The sequence below is a fragment of the Phalacrocorax carbo genome, chromosome Z, assembly GCF_963921805.1.
Source record: "Phalacrocorax carbo chromosome Z, bPhaCar2.1, whole genome shotgun sequence".
Classification (NCBI taxonomy): Eukaryota; Metazoa; Chordata; class Aves; order Suliformes; family Phalacrocoracidae; genus Phalacrocorax; species Phalacrocorax carbo.
The window spans coordinates 6670656-6693440 of record NC_087548.1 but is presented as its reverse complement, the minus strand read 5'-3'; the positions used below and the strand labels follow the sequence as shown (position 1 = coordinate 6693440).

Here is a 22785-nt window from a genome sequence, read left to right as displayed (position 1 = left end):
GGGAGATAACTGGAATTCAGGTTGTAACAACCCTATGTTTAATGTAAGAAGAACACATTCATACATCTAGGACTAGTCCATATCTCCTCATACCTGATCTCTTTTTGGATCTGGATCTTGTGTACATTGTGCTACTGATTGCTGAGCTCCTGGCTGAGGAATATCTCCTCCCTTCCTTTGGAAGGTCCCATATTCTTATGAGGAGCGGTGCCACAGGTGAAGGCCATGTCTGGTGGTCAACCATCCTATCAAAGGACCTGACAGCAGATTCTGTGACCTGTTCAAGAGACTTCAGGAAAACTGACCCCTAAGAAAAAATGATTGAGGACTTCTGAAGCAACACCAGAAAATTCAGCTTCAATTTTGAGGGGAAAGAAAGCTGAGCAGCAAAAAGGTTCGAAATGTACCACAGAGATGCCTGGAGGCCAACCACCGCTGAACCCCTACTTGTTTTAGCAGGAAAGGGCTTTTTTGTTTGGTTTTATGCTCCTGCTTGTGTTTGCCCCAGAGGTTTCAAAGCTGTACTCTCAGATCAGGCACTTGCTGCGTAGGCTGTGTCAGCGGGAGGCAAAGGTGATGGTGGAGACTTCTCCTGGTCCCTCTGAGCCCTATTTTTCTATCACTCCAATAGACTCCACACAGGGCTCAGATGAAAACTGCTCCAGAGACAAACTGATGCTGGGAGCAGCTGCCAGCTTATTAAGTGGTTTGTTGCTCCAAGAGCGTGACACCGCAATGCTGGAAGCTGCCCCTGCTGCCGGCAGCCTTTGTGGAGGTGTCGCTTCGGACATCCCCATCTTTATGAGGGCTGAAACCAGCCTATTTCTCCCCCAGGCCCTCCTTTTCTCCTGACAAGTCTGTCTGATGAGCACTCTTTCTGCTTTCCCTTTGTGCCGAGTGGAGGTCTGTCGCTGCCCAGCCATAAGCTCTTGGCACCGATTATAACAGGTCGTGCTCTTTGCTCCGGAGTTCACTGGTGCAATTGCTTGTGTTTTAGCCAGGATGGTGCCTGACTTATAAATGTCCCAGCTTTCCACAGCCAAGGCACACAAAAGAAATTAAGGGAGACCCCCTGGCCCTGGGGTTTGCCATCCATGTTGGACCAAAAAATTGATTTTCCTGAATTGCTGCAAAAACCCCAGCACCATCACCAGTTTCTGAGCTTTCTGAGAATGACAAATATATTTATTGCTGGAATGTGCCTTTGAGAAGGATTTCTACTGCTGGCTGCTGAGTTTGCTAGGGTTTATTGTTGTGTTGGGTTTTTGTTTTCTTTTCCTTTTGTTCTGCAGGGAAGATTTCCAGTGTTGCTGGGGAGGTTGTTTCTTGAAAAGATTGTTGGGGTAAGAAATGGCTGCAGCTGGTGTTAGAGAAACTGAAAATAACAATAAAATAAATAATCAAATACTACTACTCTAGCCACATGACAAAGTATCTTAGAAGATCCAAGGATTTGACCATAGACTCTTCTCTTCAGCAAATTCTAAGCACTGACCAAAGTGACCCTTGGACCTTGCATGAGACTTGCTGTTGTTTTGTGGGATCCTCAACCTCTCCCCACCAAACTAAGAATTGAATGCCATCCCAGGCAGCCAAACATGCCTGTTTTGAGACATTCTCTGTCAGAAACCCATGTTTATACATGCTGTGATGAATTAACACTTTTCTTTTCCTTTGGTCTCGGTGGGCATTGCATTAAAACCTTTTCTGTGACGTGTCCCCTGGCCCTATCCACATACCTGATTAGACAAGCAGAGAGCACTTCAGGATCTTTAAGAGACACCCACTGAATATATGAACTGGCCTAAAAGCATTCTGGAGACTGTACAGGCCTTAATGTTATTCATGGGCCAGGATGTCACCTTCTTGATATATCTGGCCCTTCTCTTAATATCCTTTGCCAAACATCATTATTCAACCAAAATACTTCCATCCCCACAAGGTTGTCTAATCAATATTGCCAGGTGCTACAGGGGCTAACAGTGGATAATAGCTTCTAGGACTGTGCTAAAGTCCATGGGGTCACTACTGAAATAAGGTCTGATTTGGTATAAGAAGGGTTCTGCCCTGGATTTTCCAGGTTCGTTGAGGTGGAAAGTGTGAAGCCTGTGTACAATTGTTTTGAGTGATCTCTGGATTGTATTGATTATAGATCATTTGTTGTGTGGACTTGTTGAAGGTACAAGACACCTCCCAGCGACCAACAAGGCAATGTCCCACACAAAATCAAACCACAATACCCATGTGACAAACTCCCATTAAATTAACTCGTCTTACTCTTCACACAATGATGACAGGAGATGCAAATCTCCAGGGAACAAGCTCTCCCCCTGACCCACTTGACAATCACAGGACTCAGAAAATGTCTTATAATAGGGCCTTCAAAAATAAAAGCCAACTTGCAACTAGAGGTTGTAAGAAATCAGGCATGAAACACTCAAGTGAAAGATTTCATCTGGCAGAGCAAAAATGAAACACGTGCCCCCTCCTGGAACAGGCACATCATGCTTTGTGGACTCATGAGCACACATAGATATCTCTCTGTTGCACATCTAAAATATGAAAAGCTACCACATAAAATGCTGTATTTTTGCCATCCATCCACATACCTTGCAAACCACTTTATACAGGAAAACAACTTTACGCTGCACGAAGCTCCACCCATCCAGATGATGTTGTCATTTCCATGGTAACTAAAGTACCTCAAAGGCAAAAGAACAGATGGAGACTGGAGAAAAAAATAATCTAAGGACCAAAAATGAACATATGTAGTGCAAGAAAAAAATCTTAGGCTGTGGGCAGCTATTAGGTTTATTATCACTTGCAAAGGGAGACCTCGATAAACTCAGTCACGGCTCTGCGGTAAGGAGTGCCACAATCAAATCAGCCTTGTGACAATACCAATTTTACAGCAGCCCATATTCCCTCTCCCTTTCCCTTACACAAATCTTAAAAAATAGTTGTCCTTGCTCCCTTAATGACCTGTTTTGGTTTAAGGACAACAGCAGCCAGAACAGGCAGAAAGAATGTAACTGGTCGTACGCCTGACTGGCCATTGCTCATCTTCAAGATCAAAGTCTCCAGGAGGGAGTGAGGATTATATGGTTGTCCCTGTCCAGCAGAGACTGCAGTAGCCAGGGGAGCAAAACTGCACACATACAACCTGTAGCCCACTACATCCCGCTCACATGTACTCTGTCTGGCTCCCGTACTTTGGATTTGAGTGCACCACTATAAGAAGGACATGCTGGCAACTCAGCAGCGATTTGGAACATCTTTAAAATTGGGTTAATAGTTATGACACAGTATTTGCTTGACTTCCTCTGGAATTAGTCCATCTTTGTGGATTTCTGTCAATCAGGAGGGAAACTTGCAATTTACATAGGACAATTTGTTCTGTGTCAGCTTTCTAAGACTCTGAGCAAGGCAAGTGTAATTTGGGAACAGGAGCTGTGATGGAGAGAGAAAAAAAAAAGAAAAAATCTTATATTTTTAGCTTGCTCTCACTAGAAGTTTTCTGCTCTATATTATATAATTTATTTGAGATGCAGAGTTTCGTCAAAGTGAAAAAAATTTAAAAATGTATCCTGTTACCTAATCTCCTCTCAGCTTCAGCTGGACAGAGCTGGTGTAAACTTCAGAGTGAGGAAAACTCATCTGTGAGGTGGGCAAGAAGAGTCTAGGGCATAATAAATGTCAGTTCAAGCCCTCCTGCCCAAGGCTCCCATTGTGACCCAATATAAATAATTTTCTTTTTTTTTTTATGCTTTACCCTCTTGTCTGTAAAATAGGAGCGCTGGAGTCCCCTCAAGTCCTGCAGACTGTGAATATAAATGTTTTTCTATGAGCCTATAAGCTGCTCAGACCCTGCTATAATCAAGGGCCAAATTAGTACCTAAAGTAGCTGCATTCTGTCCTCAAACAATTTTTTATTGTCTGGATTTTTACCACCCATGTCGTTAGTCTGCATTTCACTCCTAATGAACAACGGGACTGCTCGAGTCTCTCTCAATCACACATGCTGCTGTGTGAGCACAATGTTGTGCAGCTGGAGCTAGAAATGCTTCATCAGTTAATATTTTAAAGCGTAACAAAAAAAAAATCCATAAAACTATATTTGAGTGTTGAATTCTACGGACACAAGCAACGCTTTTGGTGCTGATGCTTTCTTTCTGACTTTCCTCGCCTTTCTTTTCCAAAATCTAAATATGGAGCTGCAAATCTTTATGCTTTCAATCCTCTCCCCAGCCTGGGCACTGCAGACAGACAGACGCACGGACATCCCCGCGCTCGCAGGCAGGTGTGGGACCTGCCGGCAGGGGGCAATGCTTCATGGCTATTCAACCAAAACCACGGAAAACTTAAAAAATTAGAGGTTGGTGGGGACAAAGACAGAATAAAAGATGCTGTGGTGCAAAAGGCAAAGAGGTACTACAGCCATGCGGCAAAACCCGCCCCTGCCAGCCCCAGGCACCCACAGAGTTTTGATTTGTTTTCCAAATTTAACTCGCTGATAGAGAAACTCTGTGATAAGAAATCATTGATAAATGATGGAAGTGTGAATTAAAAAGTTGCACTGCACATTCCCCTGAGCATGGGGAATCAATCAGCCGTCAGTTTTGCAGACCCAGCATTTCTTGCCTGGTTATCCCTCGGGATGGGGAGCGAGGGTCGCTCAGGCTGACGCCTGATGCCGCTCGCTGTGACTCTGGGGATCCCTGCACCACCTGATGCCAAGGCTGGCTATCACCACAGGGGTGTCAGGGAGTGATGATGAACACAGAAAGGGAAAAAAGGCAGAATTAGGTATCCTGAGGCTCTATTGTAGACCTGGCACTGATGAATATAATCTGCTTTCTACTGGGTGTGCTGTTGCTTACTGCGGTAAAGGCTCAAGCACCGCATGAGCACATTGACCAATCCAATGCCATCAACTGCCTGGCTGAAAAAGGTGTTGTCCTTTAGATGACACCCAACACAGATGACAGAGGCTTAATGCCAGCAGTGATTCTTGCTGAATATTGTACCCTGGGTCTCATTCTCACTCTGCATGGGCTGGCAGAGGTTCATGCATGCACATGATGCCAAACACCCCTAAGTATGTTTGCAAACTATTATTCAGATAGACCTTCACTCTGAAATGCAATGCACCTTATTCCTCATGTTTCTGTCTTCAAAAGTTTCAGGTGTCTCACAACAATGATAAATAATTTGGGCATATAACGGATCCGTGTGTCAAGATTTAGAAGCCTTGGGAGGAAAGGAACAGCTAAGATGATTTACGGTTTAGATAAAGAAGGGGCATAGATACTGAGAACTGGATATTCTATATGGATGTTATCCATTCCTGTCTGAAGGATTTTACACATTACTAATAGCATGTGAGACCACTCATTTTTTTCCTCCAAATAATTTATCTCCATGGGACTGAGAACATACTTGGACAAGAGAAATGAAGTATTTCTGATCCAATTAACATTATCCGTGCCTAACAGAGCGGCCCAATAAAACACAATGGCAGACCCACCCCAGAACAGCCAACTGTGTAATACTTGGAGCAGTGATCTGGAAGATGAGGTTCAGATATCTGCTCTAATTTGGACAGATTGGAAATGGAAGTGATGATATCACACATCACCAGTGGGATTTTATCATGGTAAGGCTCCATCCCTTTCTATGCCAAGAAGCCCATCTTGGTTTGGAGAAATTTTCTGAGCCAAACCCAGTCAAAGCAAAAAAACTCGAGTTTCAGTGATTCAGCAGTTTCTTAGGAAAGTCATGATTTGTCCTCACCTTATGGCAGTGTTTCTTCAGCCATTGGATGGCTACTTTCAACAAGGAATAGTAGGATTTTGCTTGGTGCCATATGGTACCTTTCATCAGAACTTCACTGTGTATACATTGCTGTTCAAGCGACACGTACGTGATTCTTGCGCAGATACTTTTTTCAATTATTTCTAAAGCCCGAAAGGACCATCTAGGCCATCTAGTTTGTCTCCAGCCTGTCAGGGTCATCAGTGCTTCAGCATGGCTTAGGCTAAAGAATAGTTTTATTTTATTCAAACTTTGTTTCCAGAAAGGAATCCCAAGCCCAGTCCAGAATTTCACCAGGGCAATATAACATTTAGCCCCAAAGTGGACCCCAAAGCTTGAAGTGAGGTCTTTCAATTACAAGATGTGGACAGAGTTAGAAATTAGTTGGATTTACAGTGGGTAGGGGTCACTTAAACTGCTATGTAGGAAATGCTGAAGGGAGGAATAGTCCCAGCCCTGTCCTTTGAGAAATTAAGTACCTTGCTCCGGTCCCTTGGTATCATGTAATTTCCTCACTTATAAGGCATTTTTCTCCTAGAATCAAATCTATTTCTGATAGCTAAACATAATTCTTCAACGCTTGCCCTGCAAATCATTTTCTCCAGCCCTCAATCATTTTTTGTGGCTCTTTTCTGTACCCTCTCCAATTTTGTCGCCATATGTTTTAGAATGTGGCTGTCAGACCCATAAACAGCCTCTCAGGTTCAACCTTACCAGTGCCATACACCACAAGTCACCTGGCTGCGGGGCCAAGGATCACATCAGCACTTTCAGGTTTGAGGGTCCAACTCAAAGCCAGCTTTGCAGTGCTTCTCCAGTTTTTTTTTTTTCTGTGCCTGCAAGAAGCATCTTATTGAAACTAGCATCTTATTGCATTAAAATGCATTTTGTTTGCCCAAGCCAGACAGTGCAGTTTGTTACATCAGGCTGCCCTGGACTCTCGTTCTTTGCTATTTCACCAACCATAATGTCATCTAAAAATGTCATGAGGAGTAGTTTTATATTTACTTCCAGATCACTGATGAATAGTGTGAGGGAAAACTCTACTAACACTCCTTTTCAACAATAATGCTGCATTGACAATTACTTTGAGAGATCTGTCAGTTAGACAGTTCTTAACTCATTTCATGTCTGCTCTTGTCCTGAACCCAATTACTTTTGCTTGGCTAAAACATATCTTCTAGGAAGTCATCCAGTCTCCAACCTGAAAATGTCATGAGATGGGGATTTTACCAATCCTCCTATTAAGTTTCTGGAATGATTAATCACTATGAACCATGTATGCCTTCATAGCAATGTGATCATTTCTCTGAATCCAACTTCTAGTTATCAGTTCCTTTTTATGCCTTTCCTAGCTAGATTAAACGATTCTTTATACCTGGAATTCCCAAGCAAATCCAGTACATCCATTCACTCCCTATCCTAAATTATGTACCTTTAAATTACCTCCTGCCAGTCCTGTGTTTCATTGACTGAAGTTATATTTCTGTTAATGTGTTGTGCTTCTTGATCCTGTTACTGTTTATATATTAGTTTATAAAGCCTTAAATATATATAAGTATGTATATTCGAGGCTATATATACATATATATGCAAAATTGTAATCAGTGTGAAAACTGTGATTGAAATCCGCACCATCATAGATCAGCAATGCACATGAGACTGCAGGATAGGTTTTGATGCTTATTAGTAATTGGATTCTTTGAAGTTATTTATGAGGGAAAGAATTCCATGAGCTTATGAGATCAGAGTTACTTGTTTGCTCAGGAAAGACTGTGAAATATAACCACAACTGTAAGAGCAGTAACAAACTGATGGATGTTGAAAGAGCTCCAGGAAGCAAACATTCAAAGGTTTTCAAAAGGACTCACATGTCTGAGCAGCCTGAGCAAAGGGCAGATCCTGGTCTTCTGCTGGTGTGTCAGCAAGTGCTGCTTCATTGAGCCCTACAGCTTTTGTATGCTGCCTGATTATGGAGAAATGATTAGTCACTGGCTTTGTATGGGGAAGAAGGCTGTGGAGAGATCTGGTAGATAAGAAAGTGTGGACTTGAACCTGAGCCACCATTGTGGTCATCTCCTACACTGTAATACAATGCGGCTAAGCTACCAAGGTCTTCTCCTAATTTTCCTGGTTAAGAAATTGGAGACAAAATCTTTTTATTTTGTTTTTGGACAACAGTGAACATGGCACGGTCTTCGTCAACATCAAGAAGCTGCTGAGATAGGGGTAACAGTAGTCAGTTATCAAAATCATGTGCAAGACAAATGGTTTGGGGATGCTGGGGGGCATAAATATCCTAAACCCATGGTAAATCAACCAAATGAGGGTGTTTACATCTTCTAAAATTAGTTTTGCATTTGGTTTCCAATCTCTTGGCCCTGAATTTTGATTTTTGCCTGACATTGTTTACACAACAATGTTGAAACTTGATACTACGCATCTGAGGGATTTGAAAAATAAAAGGACAACTTTAAAAATCACTGTTATTTCTAGTCAGGGGCCAATTGTTCAAACAGTTGCATTTCCAATTCTTGAGAAAAAAATGGGAGATTGACATACATTCACATTTCCCCCACTCTTTTCAACTGTCTTGGAATACAATCACTCATCACTTAGGCTGTAGTGGGATACAATGAACTGTGAGCTATTTTATGTCCAAGAGTTTACGTGTGTATATGGAGGGAGGGAGGGTAAGTGGGGGCGGGGGGAGAGAGAGATATGTCTTCTGTGTAAAGCTCAGAAGTGTGCTAGTCAGCTGAGAAGCTAAAACACATAACAAAACTGGTCTGCTTTAAGCAGTTAATACAATTGTAAGTGGTTACTTTTAATTATTTTTTTGTATTTTTGAATCACACAAATTGTCACCAGTGTTTTACTCCAGGCCTTGCAAAATACATATTTTCATTCACGTTAACTTAATAATCACCCAATAATTCTGCATGTTAATTCATACCTTGAACCTGGAAATACTTATATAAGTATTTAACTCAATGTGCTATTTATATAAAAATAACAGGCTCATGGCCTTCATTATAAAACCTCTGCCTGTCTCATGCGGTCAAGGTTATGCACAGATTGTTAGACACATATAGGAAACTCATCTCAGGTCTGCTGCAGGAACCAAACCAACTTTATGAATGTCATAGCAATTTTTAAGTAGAAAGAACAAAGAGAAGGAAATTTCCTTTTTCAGATTATCCACTTATATTGTATGAAATCCCTGACATGCAGCAGAGTCAGCGGGAGGACATTTTTTTTAAAAAAGAAAAATGTTCTGGATCTAGAAGACAAAACCATAGGTAAGAAAACCTTTGATGCCAACCCTGACCCACAGTGATTTATACACACACATCCTACAAGGTGACCACTCAAAGGAATGGGTCTTTTCCTGCTCATGAAATTTATCCTGACAGGTGCTTTCAGAGATTGAGGTCTACAGGTAACCAGGTGTGATTTTTTTTTTCCAGTTATACATAAGACAGGACTAAAAATAACTTTGGGTCGATCAAAAGCTTCCTTTAGTAGTTTCAAAGCTCCTTTATTATTGTTTTTTAGATTCCCCATGTTTTCAAAGTAAGTAAGCGAGCATTAAATAAGTCATTATCTCAATTGCTTCCCAAATTGAACTTCTCAGTATGAAATTATTTAAGTGGGGCTGCTTAAATACATTTGTATATGTCTACATATAGGCCTACCCTCGAGAAGAAAAGGAATACAAGATAAAAAAAGCAAAACACTCTTTTATCCCAAACGTATTAAATATAAACAAAACATTAGTTTCTAACAAAAGAAAATCAAAAGTGGGTTGGGTTGCAGGGGTTTTTTTGAGTGTTTTGGTTCATAATTTGGTTTTCTGTGTTAATCCAATCAAGACAATTATTTGAAAACCATGTGTTGGCTTATTCCAAGGATAAGAAGATGATGGTCAATGGAGCTCTTTGACATACAGAATTCACCTGCCAAAAGTTTTTGAAACCAAAATTCTTCACAGGAAAATGTCTCTGGCAGCTCTGCCAAGAAACGTTGAAACTATTTGTTTTGTTTCATTTAGATACAAAATGACAAAATGTAGCTCCAGTTGGGTGATTTGATTTAAACAAACAAGCCTCCCATGTGAAAGCGCTGATTTGAAATGACAATTCTTGTTTGGTTTCAATCAGAAATGTCAACATTTTCAGTGTGACATTTCCCATTCAAAAGTTTCTGAGTTGCATATTTGTTTGGGATGGAGGTGGGTTTGATCTGTTGGTCATTGGGGGATTTTTTTGTGTATTTTATTGATTTATTTGTTTTCTCCTATTGGTGGAGAGAAGCAGGAGGACAGGACCATGAGAAAAGAAGGATGGGCACCGCCTGGTGCTTCTATCCCAGCTCATCAGTGTGAGATTTGTAGGTATCACAGCAGAGGCCAGTCATGTGAAGAGATCCAAAGGGAAATAATGGCTTGGCGTGTTTTTTTATCTAGGAGCTCTTCCCTGAAAGCACGAGGAAACACAGCAACACTGAGTGCACATACTCGCCCATGTAGCTGAGCCTTGCATCACTTCAGCTGTGAATTCAGGTCACTCGGATGATGTCCTGCAGTTACCATTTGTCCCAGAGCAAAGGGGAGAAACTCGATGTACTTTGAGCCTTCTGCAACACTCTGGGACAGGGATCCCCGTGGCAGCGTCATCGCAAGGGATCAAACATGCAGAGGTACCGGGCGGTTACTTCCTACTCCCCCCCAATGTTACCTTCACCTGTAAGTAAACTTCCAGAGCTCCATCCCACAAATCTTCCCTTTTCTGGGGGTTCCTCCTCATCACCTGTGTGATTATGTAGGCAGGCCAACAATTTACTCCTGTAAGTCAAGGTTTGCCAAACTGGCAACCCTAACGGCAGCGTCATCCAGGCCGCTGGCAGAGCAAGGGTGAGAAAGCAAAAGCCTGAGGACTTGGATTTTGCACAGCTTCACTGTCCCAGAGTTTAATTTGTGCTGTATTTTGGGCACTGTTACTGCTTCATATTGAAAAGGAGGGGGGCAGGGACAGACTTTAAATCTTAAAATAGGTGTTAGGAGCCCTTGCTTGTCTCCCCCAGCCCCAGAGAGGGATTCCTCACCTCAAGTCAGAACAGCAGGCACTGGACCCCAAAAATCTCCCACAGAGGTCACTGAGCCTGCAGGGGCTGAGCTGTGAAAAGGATGGGGGGGTGGGGGTGGTGGAGGGGGGCGTGGGGGGGCGCGGGAGAGGGAGGGATTGGAGGGGGATAAATACCACTAACCTGAGCCTCACCTTCTCTGCCTTTTCTCCCCTGCCCCCATCACTGCTGCTGTTGTGTCAGGTAGTGGCACTGTTGAGTACATTAACCCAGGGCTGAGCATTGCAGCCACACCGAGTGTGTGTCTGTGTGCCTGTGTGTGCGCCTGATCACTACCATTTATTCCACGCACACACCCCCCGCCCCAGTGCTGCAGGACTCCGGGAGCGAGCGAGCGAAACAGAGGAAAGAGAGAGACAGAGCCATCAGCCCCCAGATCTGCTTAAACAAATCGCCGCCCCTTGCAGGGAGGGAGAGGGAGGCGAGGGGGGTGGGGGGGGGGGGGGGTGGGAAACCAGACCAAAAGACGAAATAAAAGACAGAGAAAGGAAAATCCAGCGGGGAGCAAAACGCAGCCCCCAGACGCCCCCTTTCCGAGCCTGTGCTCTCAACGAGGAGCGGGGGCGTGCGTGCCTGTGAGCGTGTGTCTGAGCATCGATCCCGTCCCCGTTAGGAAAAGGGGGTGTTTCCCCCCCGCCCCCCCTTCGCCCCCCTCGGCGCGGCCCGGCGCGGGGCGGTGCGGGGCGGCGCGGGGCGGCGCGGCGGGGGGAGCGGGCGGCCGCAGCCCCGCAGCCCGCCGGAGCTCCGGCACCACCGCGGGCCCGCTCCGGAGAGACCCAGAATAAAGGGAACAGCTTCCTCGCCGCCAAAGCAGCCCTTTTCTCGTCGCGGGGTTTTGCTCTTTCTTTCTTTTCCTTTTTTTTTTTTTTTTTTTTTTTTTCTAAATATATATTTCCTTTTTAAAAAACTCCTCGCCGGGAAAACCAAAACCGAAAACGCTTCCCCTCCCTCGCCCCCCCTTCAAAAGGCCCCCAAACAACCAACAACAACAAACAGAACGCAAAAAAAAAGCCCCTCAAAAAAAAAAAAAAGAAAAAGAAAAAAAAGGAAGGAAAAGAAAAGGAAAGCGAGAGAGCCAGAGAGCCAGAGAGAAGCTGCATCGATTTCAAATCCAGGATTTTATCCAGTGCATTGATTTTTTTTTTCTTCTTTTTTTTTTTCTCTCCCCCCTTTTTTTTCCTCCTTTCCCCCCTCCTCCTTTCTTTTACCCCCCACTCCTCCTTCTCCTCCTTCCCACCCCCCTTTTCCTTCTCATTTTATTTTGGATCCTGCTAAAATTAGCCGGGACTGCTCTGGGTGTTGCGTGTTAATTTGATTTACTCCGGGATTCCGGCTTCCAAGACGCCATTTTCCCCCCTTCTCGCTCTATCTCGCTCTATTTATCTATCTGTCTGTCTATCTATCTATCTATCATTTATCTATCGAGCTATCTATCCGTCTGTCTGTCCGTCCATCTCCCTCTCCCCGGGTGCCTTCCCTCCTCCCCCCGCCCTCCTCCCTCTCCGCTCTGCGTGTGCTGCGCGGCCGTGCGCTCCCCTAATCTGACAGATGAACACCGCCATGGGTTTGCCGCAACACAAGCAAAAGCACCTTTGGGGGCTGTGGCGAGGGATTGAAACCGGGATCTAAAAGAGAAGAGACAAGAAGGGGGAATCCGAGGGAGGAGGAGGAGGAGGAGGAGGAAGAAAGAAGAAGAAGAGGAAGCTGCTAAGAAGCCCCCGCTGCCGTTTTGGGGATATGGGTTAGTAAAAAAAAAAAAAAAAAAAAAAAAAAAGAGAGAGAGAGAGAGCAACAAAAACCTGAGCCATCGAGGAAAGGTCTGTCTTGATGATCCGGATTGCGGGAGGGTCTTTACCCTCTCCCCCACACCCCTTTTTTCCCTCTGCATGCAAAAGTTAATGTCGTCTCCTTTTTTCGTGTTGTGACTTTGCAATGGCGCGGAAAGGGCTTTATTTATTGGGGGTGTGTGTATATGTGTGTATATTTCTCCGCTGTGCAATGCATGCGAGTCCTCCTCTCCCCCTCCGACCCCTTCCCTCCCCATGCTTTGTGGCTGGTGGGGGGGTGTGTATGTGTGTGGTTGGGGGGGGCGGGTAAGACCGTGCTGCTGGGAAAGGGTTGCAATTTTTTTAGGAGTTTGCATAATGTATCTACCCCCCCTTATGTGTGTCCCCCCCCCATTTTGGTAGCCTGTGTATGTTTCCCCGACGGTGCCGGGGGTAGGTGGCAGCTATCCCCGTGTGTGGAAGTGCGTGTGGAAAGGAGGGGGGGTGAGGAGCCCCCCCCCCCGCTTCGTAAATTGCAGGTTAAGTGGAGCTAGAGAGCAACGTTGTAACCTTATGGGGATTTGTGAGTGTGCGTGAGTGCGTGTGAGTGTGTGTGTGAGTGTGGGTGCGTGTGCGCGGGGGTCCGCGGCCGTGTTGGGCGGTGGGGGGCCGGGGGGTCGCTGGTGCCCCGGGGCGGCCGCCGCGGCCCCGCGCTTGTTGTGACATTGAAAAGGACACGCAGCCCCGAAAAGCGGCTACTTGCAAGAGCAAAGAAGTGGGGGGTTGGGGGGGGTGGGGTGTAGAAGGGGAGGGGGAGTAATTAGCAATGCGGAGACACCCCCACCCCCCCCGCTCGGTGGCGAATTGATGCGCGTTAATAATCGTTATTAATAAGCCGGTGATTGCCGCCCCCCGGGACTACGGTGGCCCCTCTCCCCGCACCCACCCCCCACCCCGGGTGGAAGTGGAGTTCATTTTTTGGAGGTTTGAATATCGCCGATATTATCGGGGGGGTGGGGGGGGGTAGTGTATTGGGGAGGGGGGAGGGTAAAACGTAGCCTGCAGCCGCGGGCGGCTATTGTCAACTCCAGCCCTGGCGCAAGGCTCCCTGCCCACCTCCATGCGCACAGGCTCACACTCACACTCACACTCACACTCGCCGGTCTCCCCGGCGGGCAGTGGGAAATCAGGACCCCCACGGCGAGGCGGGGGCCCCTCCCGCCCTGTTTCCCGGGGTGTGTGTGCGTGTGTGTGTGTGCATCACACCGGGCACCGGCCGTCCCCCGCGCTGCCTGTCCCTGCCCGTGTGTATTTATGTATCTAAAAAGGCAGTTGAGAGAAGGATTTCCGATTCGTTTCCGCTTCAAATAAACGGCGCTGATAATCTCGGGCCTGACGCCTGATGCTAAAAGGGCATTTCGCCGCCGGGAGCCGGACCCGGGGCGCGGCAGCCTGCGGGGACACACTCACACACACACACACACACCCCCACACACACCCCCGGCCCGGCCACCCCCCCCACCCCGGCAGGCAGGTCCCCCCCACCCCGCCCCCGGAGGGGGGGGTCGCAAAGGGGAGGTGCAGGGGGCTTCCCCCCCGTTGGGGGGAGGATATGTACGGAAGGGGCGGTGGTGGTGCACGGAGAGGCGGCCGCGAGTGGGGGGTGGGGGGGGAGGGCGGGGGGGCTCTGCCCACCCGTGCCGGTGCCGTGGGGTGGCGGTGCCCCCTCCCCGGGCCGGGGGCGTGGGTGTGGGTGGGCCGGCGGCTGCCGTGAGCACGGCGAGCAGAGTCGGGCACTGGGAGGAGTCCGCCACAAGCAAATGCGGCCGGCGGGGAGAGGGAGGGACGGGGATGGGGAGCCGGGGGGAGCGGGGGAGCCGGGCAGGGCTTCTCCCCCCGCAGGCAGAGGTGTTTCATTAGCCACGGGCCCGCGGTGGCCCTGCCGGGGCCGGGCCGGGCCGGGGGGGCACCCGCCGTGCTGCCTTATATGTCCATCTGTCAAACGGCAAAGGATGTGCGAGGCGAGCAAAGCGCTGAGCCTGCTAGTCCTCTGCTGTCAGGGAAAGTAATTTGATCCTTTTCGTATTGACAGGAGGATTTCAGGGGTAAAGGACTGCTGGCAAATCCAATCCCATGTTGAATATTATGGACCCAAATGGGAACAATTATTGATCCGACAGCCCCTGCAGCCGGGACTAACTTGGTGCAGGCTACAGTAATGATATAATCGGCCATCTAATGTTAGACAGCGATAGCACGAACCTGAGGAAACAAGTGTCTAGGACCTTTTATGGTAGACAGGAGAAAAAATATGCCTCTCAGGGAAAATGTGCAAGTGGCTGCTTCACGCACACCTTCTTGCGCTTCCTGGGCCTTCCCCTCAGCCTGAACCTACTTCCACTCAAAGAAGGAACTTTTTAAATCTCTATTTGGTTTTTAACTGAAAGGAGAAAAAACCTTCTAAATAATATTGTTGTACTTTAATCTCTGCTCTTAGCTTGGAAGGGTTATGTAAAATCAGGGGGGAAAAAAAGAGCAGAAACACTCAGTGAATGGAGACTTCTCTTCCATCTCTTATTGGCTTTGGCTTTTTTTTTTTTTTAACTTCTCAGACTCAAAGTTTTAATTGAAACCAGAAATCTATTGAGAAGTAACTGAGCCAAGAAAACCTCTGTTTTCTCTGCAACTAGGCATGGGGAATAAATAATTTTTGGTGATGTTATTTCAAGTTGTTTGAGCTCTTTGGTTCCTGCCAAAAAGCCCAGCATAGATTATTAACACATTATCATTTTAGGAGGATGAACTCTCTGAAATGTAATAAAATGGTGTGTTAGGTTTGTGCAGAGCCATAAACTATGCTATTTGTTGGCAAACAAAAGAAACAGTGGCCATGATTTATTATTAATAATAATCATAACTGAGCTATTTAGCTTGACTTGATATTTACTGTGTTTTTCTACTGAGGTACCTCAGTATCATTTCCAATAATGTACTTTGATTAAGTTGAGAACTGTTCTTTTTTTAATAACTGCTATTGCCATGTACTCAATTACTCAAGGAGTTAAATGCTTGAAAATGCCCAACCATCTTTTTTTTTGGCTTCAGTTGCTGCTTGATCTCCTCTTCTGGCCTGTATTGACCCATTCTTTGAGCTCCTTTTCCCCAGCACACACATCCCTTAGGTGTAAGTGCCAGCTTACCAACAGGACTCGTCTTTCCGTTACAAGATTTGGCTAATCCCAGTTTCAGTGACTTTTTTTGCCCTCTCAGTAGGGCTCAATTGCTCACACATAATCTTTCCCTTCTGTTTTCTTTCCCCTTTGGACAACACCCTCCAGGACTGAAAAACTCTTGCCTTGTGCTCAGAGGCTTGCAATTACACAGCAATTTTGACTCTTGACCCAACTAGTAGCGAGAAAGGCTATTGTCTAATGAAGCACATAAAAACAGTTCTGGGATCCAACAGATTGCTGTGGTGGAAATGAAAGCTCTCCCAGTGAATTGATGACTGATTTGTTTAACCATATGCCTAGGCGGTCTTTCTTGCTCCCTTTAACTACCCACCTCTGGACTATCTGTGAACTGTGGGTCTGCGATTATGTTGAAAGGCAGCATTAATAACTGCCAAAATGTGCTCCATGATGCATGGCCCACCATAGGGCCAATTGAACAAGATTTAAGCCATGCTCACAGAATTCAGGGGGTCATTTTTGCCTACCGTAACATGCAGGCACACAGGGTTTTGAGGCTGTTAAGTGCCATGATTAAGCACGCATTGAATGATGACAGAAAGGCATCGAATTTGCAGAAAAAGCATAGGTGGTCAGATCAAATCCATGGCAAAATCTAGCTTTGTTGCTCAGAAGTCCAGGCACTTTTAGGGCAGCAGCAATCCAAGGTTTAGAGCTAGCCCAAAGCCTAGCAAGAAAGGCGAGAGTCTGTGGGAGAACTTTAGTGGAGAAAGTTCCCAGTGTTTTGCTGCAGGGTTTGTGGTTTCTACTGGGACTGGTTTTGCTACTGTTATAAGTTCTACTCTCGTTACTTTCTCTCTTTCCAACTTGATAAAAAAAAAAAATAGTTTCCTGTTATTATTGTTGAGGAAATAAAATGACTCATCCTTTTAGGAAATTGCCATCCTTTTAGGAAATTGCCATCTTTATTAAAGATGGGCTTTAAAACCCCTCAACTCCAGGTTTTAGCCTGGGGGGACTGTCAGATCGGAAAACGATTTCCAAACTTTTGAGGTTGGGACTGCTTTGCCTTCTGATACGGGCATGAAATCAGGTTGCAAGCAGGTGTTGTTAGCACAGTTGCTTCTGATGTGCACTCAAACCCTTAGAGATGGCTTCTTTCTCCTTCTCCCAGCATGAAGGCTTCACTTGACATGGCTTGAAAAGTTCACTGTGTCTTCGTAACTGCTTACAGGGCTGCTGGATGCTGGGATCAAGTGCAGCTCCCCAACAGGCACCTGGATTCTACATTCACATTTAACTGGTCATAGAGAAAGCAAAGTGAGGGGGATAAGTAGGTGGGGGCAAAAAAAGAGGGAAGACAAAATTGTTTCATAAATTGAATAAAAGCAGTCAGAGAATAATGCAGCTTGTCTTTCAGAGCTGAGGAAATGTGTGAAGGAAGTAGGGGGTGGTAATTTCTGTTTATCTGCTCTTGAGAGGGAGCAGAGTTAGGGGCTGTTTTGGCCTTTTGGAGTTGGATTTATTTTGCAGCACAGATTGTCCAAACACAATGATGAGCTTTTACTGTAAGCTGTGGGGCAGCTGGATACAAAAAGCAATATTCTGACATTATTTCATTTAGGCTTTTGTTGTCTTTTATGATATTGAAAAGTTCACAGAGTTCTCAGGTTAGTCACCTCTCTCTCTAAAAGGCCAAATTGAAACTCTGGACCTCAAAAACCCCGAGGATTGGGAGGATTTGATTCAGGTTTGATTATGATCTTTACAGCCCTAGTTTACTTCCCAGCCCAGCTGGGGATCTTTGCAAGGTCTCACTTCTCTGTATCTCTCTATCTTTGCCTGGCTGCCTGTCCACCGAACCTGTGTGCCGTTGGCAGTGTGTGATAGTGACCCTCTTGACTTCAGATGTGAAGGGGAATGTGATGTGGTGGAAGCACAGGTGACAGAACAGGGAGGTGTCCAGAGAAGTACTCAGGGGAATCTGGTCGCTGGTGTGGCTCACAGACCCCGGGATCAGGATTACTCTTGCTTATGAGTGGGGACAGGGTGCGGCTCTTGTGCGTGTGCATCCAGTGCAAGGGTCTTAAAGGGAAAAAAGGAGTTGTGCTGATGATAAGGATGAGCCTGAGTTGTCCTCCCTGTGTGTGGCTGGTGAGTCTATTGCACTTTTTTTGAAAGCAAGCTCAATGTGCTGAAAAGCCATACAGGAGAAGATCAATTTCCATGCAAGCGTGAGGTCAGAAGGTGGTGGTGAGGCTCTGACCTGCTCCAGTGAATACCAGAGCACCAGAGCATGGCCCAAGGGTTGGTTGTGCAGTACGCAATATGCTGGGATGCAAATGCTTGGCAGAGTGGGGTGCTGGGGTTGTGGGGTGACTTAGCTTCTCACTGCCTTTGAAGGAGTGAATTCCTGTTTCCAAAAGGGTTGCTGTGCAGTCCCAGGCAGTTAGGAGCTCTATGAATGTGGCAGGTTTCCTCTACTGTAGTACAGTATCTCCTGTAATAGTCTTGTGAAAGCTGTTCAGAAGAATGTGTGGTAGGCAAGCATGGGGTAACCCAGGACTCACTTAAATACCTCAAAATTAGAGATGGGTTAAAGATCGGAAGCCTGAGGTTTTATGTTACTTTGAAATTTTTGTTAGCCTTAACCTTTAAAACTGAGAGATATATATGTATACAATGAATCATTCTGTTTCTGTCCTGGTATTTTAGCAGATGGGGAAGTTGGTTTTAAGATGGAAGGGAGAAAATGATGATACTAAAACCAGAGGTCAAGCTGCAAGTCGTTACAGGCATGTCTTTCCTCCATATGAATCCACGTATCCTGAATACCCTACTGATGTGATTTCTAAGACTTGGACACTGGCCTAACTTCCCTGTGTATTTCCAGACCCAGCATATTCTGGAGTGGTGCTGTGATCCATGCCTACCTCTCCTTTGGTCTTGCTAAATTTTTGGCTTGAGAGAACGCAATGAGGTTTCCACCGAAACTCCTCTGAAATCCTATTAGTTTGCTAGACAAGGAAATCCTTCCTGTAGTTTTTTCTTTATCTTTCTTCTTTTTTTTTCTCCTTTTTTCTTTTTCTTTTTTTTAATTTTTCTCTCTAAAGCCTTACTATGGAGCTCTACAGTTGAGTTTCAATTGAACTCTGTACAGGAGAATAATTCTCTACTGAATTCTTCAGTTCTTTTTCAGAAGGGATCAGAGATGTGAAGCTTAACTGGGCGAGTTTAGTAAGCATTTGAACAGGATTGTATATATACAAAGTATTACAGCAGGCATCTGGGCAAAGTGCTATTATATATGCCCATTATTCCTAAGGTTGCAAAACAGTTTAAAATATTAATCCATATATTCACATCCTTGTAACTTCCATAAACCTACATCTAATGGGCTGAAAAATGTCATGCTTTTTCTTTGCTTGATGGCAATTTTCTTCCTGAAAGGTTGAGTAAATTCTCTCCAGCTGCCAGTTGTTCCTTTTTCCCCCCAGTTTGTTCAGAAAAAGTGAGGATAGGGGAAGAAGAGGAAACGCTTTTCCCTTTTAAATTATTCTAACCACATGCTTTTAAAGAGGGCAGCATTCTAACCTGCCAGACTTTGAGCTGATGAATCGATATAAACACAGGGCTTGTTGAAGGCCTCTGTCTACTTTTAGCGTGTGAGAGGGCCCCAAAAATGGAGGTCATGGTTTCTGAAGTTATGACAAATAAAAAGTGTCATTGTAGGCATCCTAAAGTCAATCAAGACCTTTTAGTCTGTTTGTTTAAAGAGAGTGGCTCTGTCCATACAAATCCCGCCGGATACATGTCATAAATGGCCTTTGCTATAGGTGTTGGTTTACATTAGATCCCAGTTCTGTGTCATGGGAGGAAGTTGCAGAAACATAGGTCCCGCTCCTTCATCCTTTTATCAGAGTTGAAGACATATCTGCTCTTAAAACATGCTGCCTTTTAAGTGTGGCTTTCAGGCGAGAACATTTGCTCCAGGATTAGCTCAGTGAACAGATCTCCCAGGGCCCTAGAGGAAAACCTCTGAAAAAAATAGTGTGAGCAACAATTAAAATAACAATAAGCTGCAGTGTGGCCCTAGGTAGGGGCTTGGGGCTCTATTCAAACCTGCATCCATCTCCAGCTGGGGAGCAGTGGTATAGATTTCTCAGTTCAGGGGTTTCTTGACCCATCAGAGCCCACAGATCAAACTTTGCTCACCTGGGACCTAAGTGAAGGACTCAGATTAGGAGACAGAAACTCCTGTGTCATCAGTGGAGAGAGGGAGCACCCATGACTGACTTGACCTAGGATCCTCCCAAATTTTCACCCCATCCCAACCTTTAACATCCTCCTGAAGCCAGTGGAGTTACAAGGTAATAACTATCCAAAGCCCGGGTCCTGCCTGAACAGAGGTTTGAATTGTGAATCTGGTGCTCCTGATCCTATTCACCACCTCGGAGAGAGTCCTATGCATGCAACACCGCACAAAGGGCACAGTGAAGTAGTTCAGCTGGAGAGGTCTTTTGGGTGTGCAGGTACTCAGCAGGCTCTTATCTCCAGTCTGACTCAACTTCTTCCAGCACTTCTGTAAGGGCTTCCTCTTCAGCCTCATTAGAGGCAAAGCTGCTCCTTTCCTTTGCCAATAGCAGCTGTCTGTTATCTTGCCTTTATTCCTGGCCTCGGGTCTTCCCACAAGTACACTCCCGACTAATGTTTATGCCTCTTGATGTTGCTGTCCTGGCACCTTGGGCTCCTCTTTACCCTGTGCACATCCAGCCACGTCCACTTGTGCCCTGCACTGCTTTTGCCTCCTGCTTTTTTCTTCTGCAATCCATGAGGCTTTAAGGGTATTTCTTGTTTCGCTGATGCAGACACTCTCTTCTCCCTCAAAGCTGAAAGACTGATATATTTTGGAAGGCAAAGCAGCCTCAATGCCTTCCTCTAAATACCCCAAATTATTGCTCTTCTTCTTGCATGCCCTTTATATACCCTTTTCCCACAGTCCCCCCTTGATGCTGGGGGTGCTTTGTATATTATACAGCACCAAGCAAGACACCACTGCTTAGTCAGCATGTAAACACACAGTGCAAGTCTGCATGGACAAAATCCAACCTTTATTATTCCTAGTCTCATCTGAAGCATGCAGAATTGAGTAATACGGGATGTGCTGTTTGTACAGCCTCTAGACTGGGCACAGGATAGATCCTGGACCGAAGCCTTTTTGGTCCTCCTTGTGCCATCACTTACAGCTCTGAAGAGTGGATACTGAGCCAAGACCTGGTGCATTCTCTATCAGATGTGTTGTTTTATTTTATTTATTTCTTTGTTATTCCTGAAGGGAGGAAAAGCTGGTGTATTTGGCACTTGTGCAAGTGAAAATGAAATAATGGAGGAGGGAAAAAAAGAAAGGAGGAAGGAGGTGTCCCGGGGCAGCAACAGTAAACAAAAACAAACCTCTTGTTAATGATTTATATAGAGAAATAATTTTCCACATGTTTCAAGGTGCAGAGGGAAATGTTTGATCAGAGAGAGAAGGAAAGATTATTGCCCTACCACAACGGTGTTAGAAGGAGGCTACTGTGCCTGATGGCAGGTCTCCAAGAGCAGAGTCAATCTAGGAAAATTTGGTAACACAGATGATGGAATTGTGCAGGGTTTTGCTTTCTGTGGCTGGTCTCTGTGCCAGTAACCTTTCCCTAAAAACCCATAAAACTTTCCATTTGTAGCCTGGAGTGGCTGCCACTGCCTCCAGGATGGTGCACTTGACTAGAGCCGGCTAGAACAGAGTAAGCATTTGAAGTCCCCTTCTCGTGCGCATTGACACTTTTCCTTAAAGAGTTTTATGGATGTTGGTAATGGAATAAGTTTTCTCCTTATTGTGGCACACACTGCTGCACCCAGTAGAATGCTCAGGGTGTCCTCTTGGATCATGTCAGGAGTCACCTTTGATTACACATCACACTGAGAGTGATGGTGCTTGGTCTGGTAGCTCAGCAACCTGGTGTTGACCTGATGTAGGCAAATGTCCTGGTTTGTCTCTTTGTGCTGTACTGATCTGGAGCACAACTGACATCTCATTCTGTTTTCTAGTATCCCGGAGGCCTAATCTTCACAAGGGTGATGGGTAAAAATGACACATCAACCCTTGATGTCATTGGGATCAAACACTATTCATTGATTTAGAGATGTAAATCCAGTGAACTGAGTCCAGCTTCACAGCAGACCTGCAGCAGCATTTGTCTCAGAGGGCACAAGTGGGATGAGGTTGGTCCTTTATCAACCAGAAGTCAGCCTGAGGAGGTGTTTACAGGTCTGATGACCGTACTCCCTTCCGCAACACCCAGATACAGCTTTAGGTTGTGAGAGAATAGATTTATAAAACCTTGGCACAGCTCTCAGGCAGGAGCTAGTAAAAGTCCTTGGGCAGCATAATGGGCATCTCTTCCCCTGCTGCAGATGGGTACTTTGCTATGCTGGCTGTTGCCACAACTGTACCTTGGCAGTATTGCTTTCATAGGCCATGTGATTTATGGCCATGTCAATTATTTAATCATTCAGTTGCCCCCCCTTTCAGTGCTGTATGATAGTTAGTTACTTACATAGAAAGGTGACTATCTGATCTAATTATGGAGTCTCAAACCTAATTATGGAGTCAAATATGATTCCATAATCTACTCTTAATGTCCCTATGTTGAGAAGACAGATACACATGTGTGTAATGTGCACACTTACATGCCTCAGTAATTACAGATATGCTTAGGCTCCCATTTATTTCTGTCTCTTTATCTTGGGAGAGATGCTTGCAGCCTCATCTGGCTCTGAGAGATCTTTGGGTTATCTTGTCCTTTCCCCTCCAGTGTTGCTTTTCCTGT

General features: G+C 45.5%; 1 protein-coding gene across 4 annotated transcripts in view; it reads left to right on the top strand.

The window, feature by feature from the left end:
• The first annotated feature begins 11418 nt into the window (after window positions 1-11418).
• SETBP1 (SET binding protein 1) overlaps window positions 11419-22785 on the top strand; it is a 267333-nt gene continuing 255966 nt past the window's right edge. For 3 of the 4 annotated variants that reach the window (XM_064439310.1, XM_064439309.1, XM_064439306.1), the window contains exon 1: window positions 11419-12700. The gene's annotated coding sequence lies outside the window, so the exon portion shown is untranslated. Of the gene's footprint in view, window positions 12701-12752; window positions 12777-22785 lie in introns of those variants that run through there. The other variant, XM_064439308.1, reaches the window with a different exon arrangement.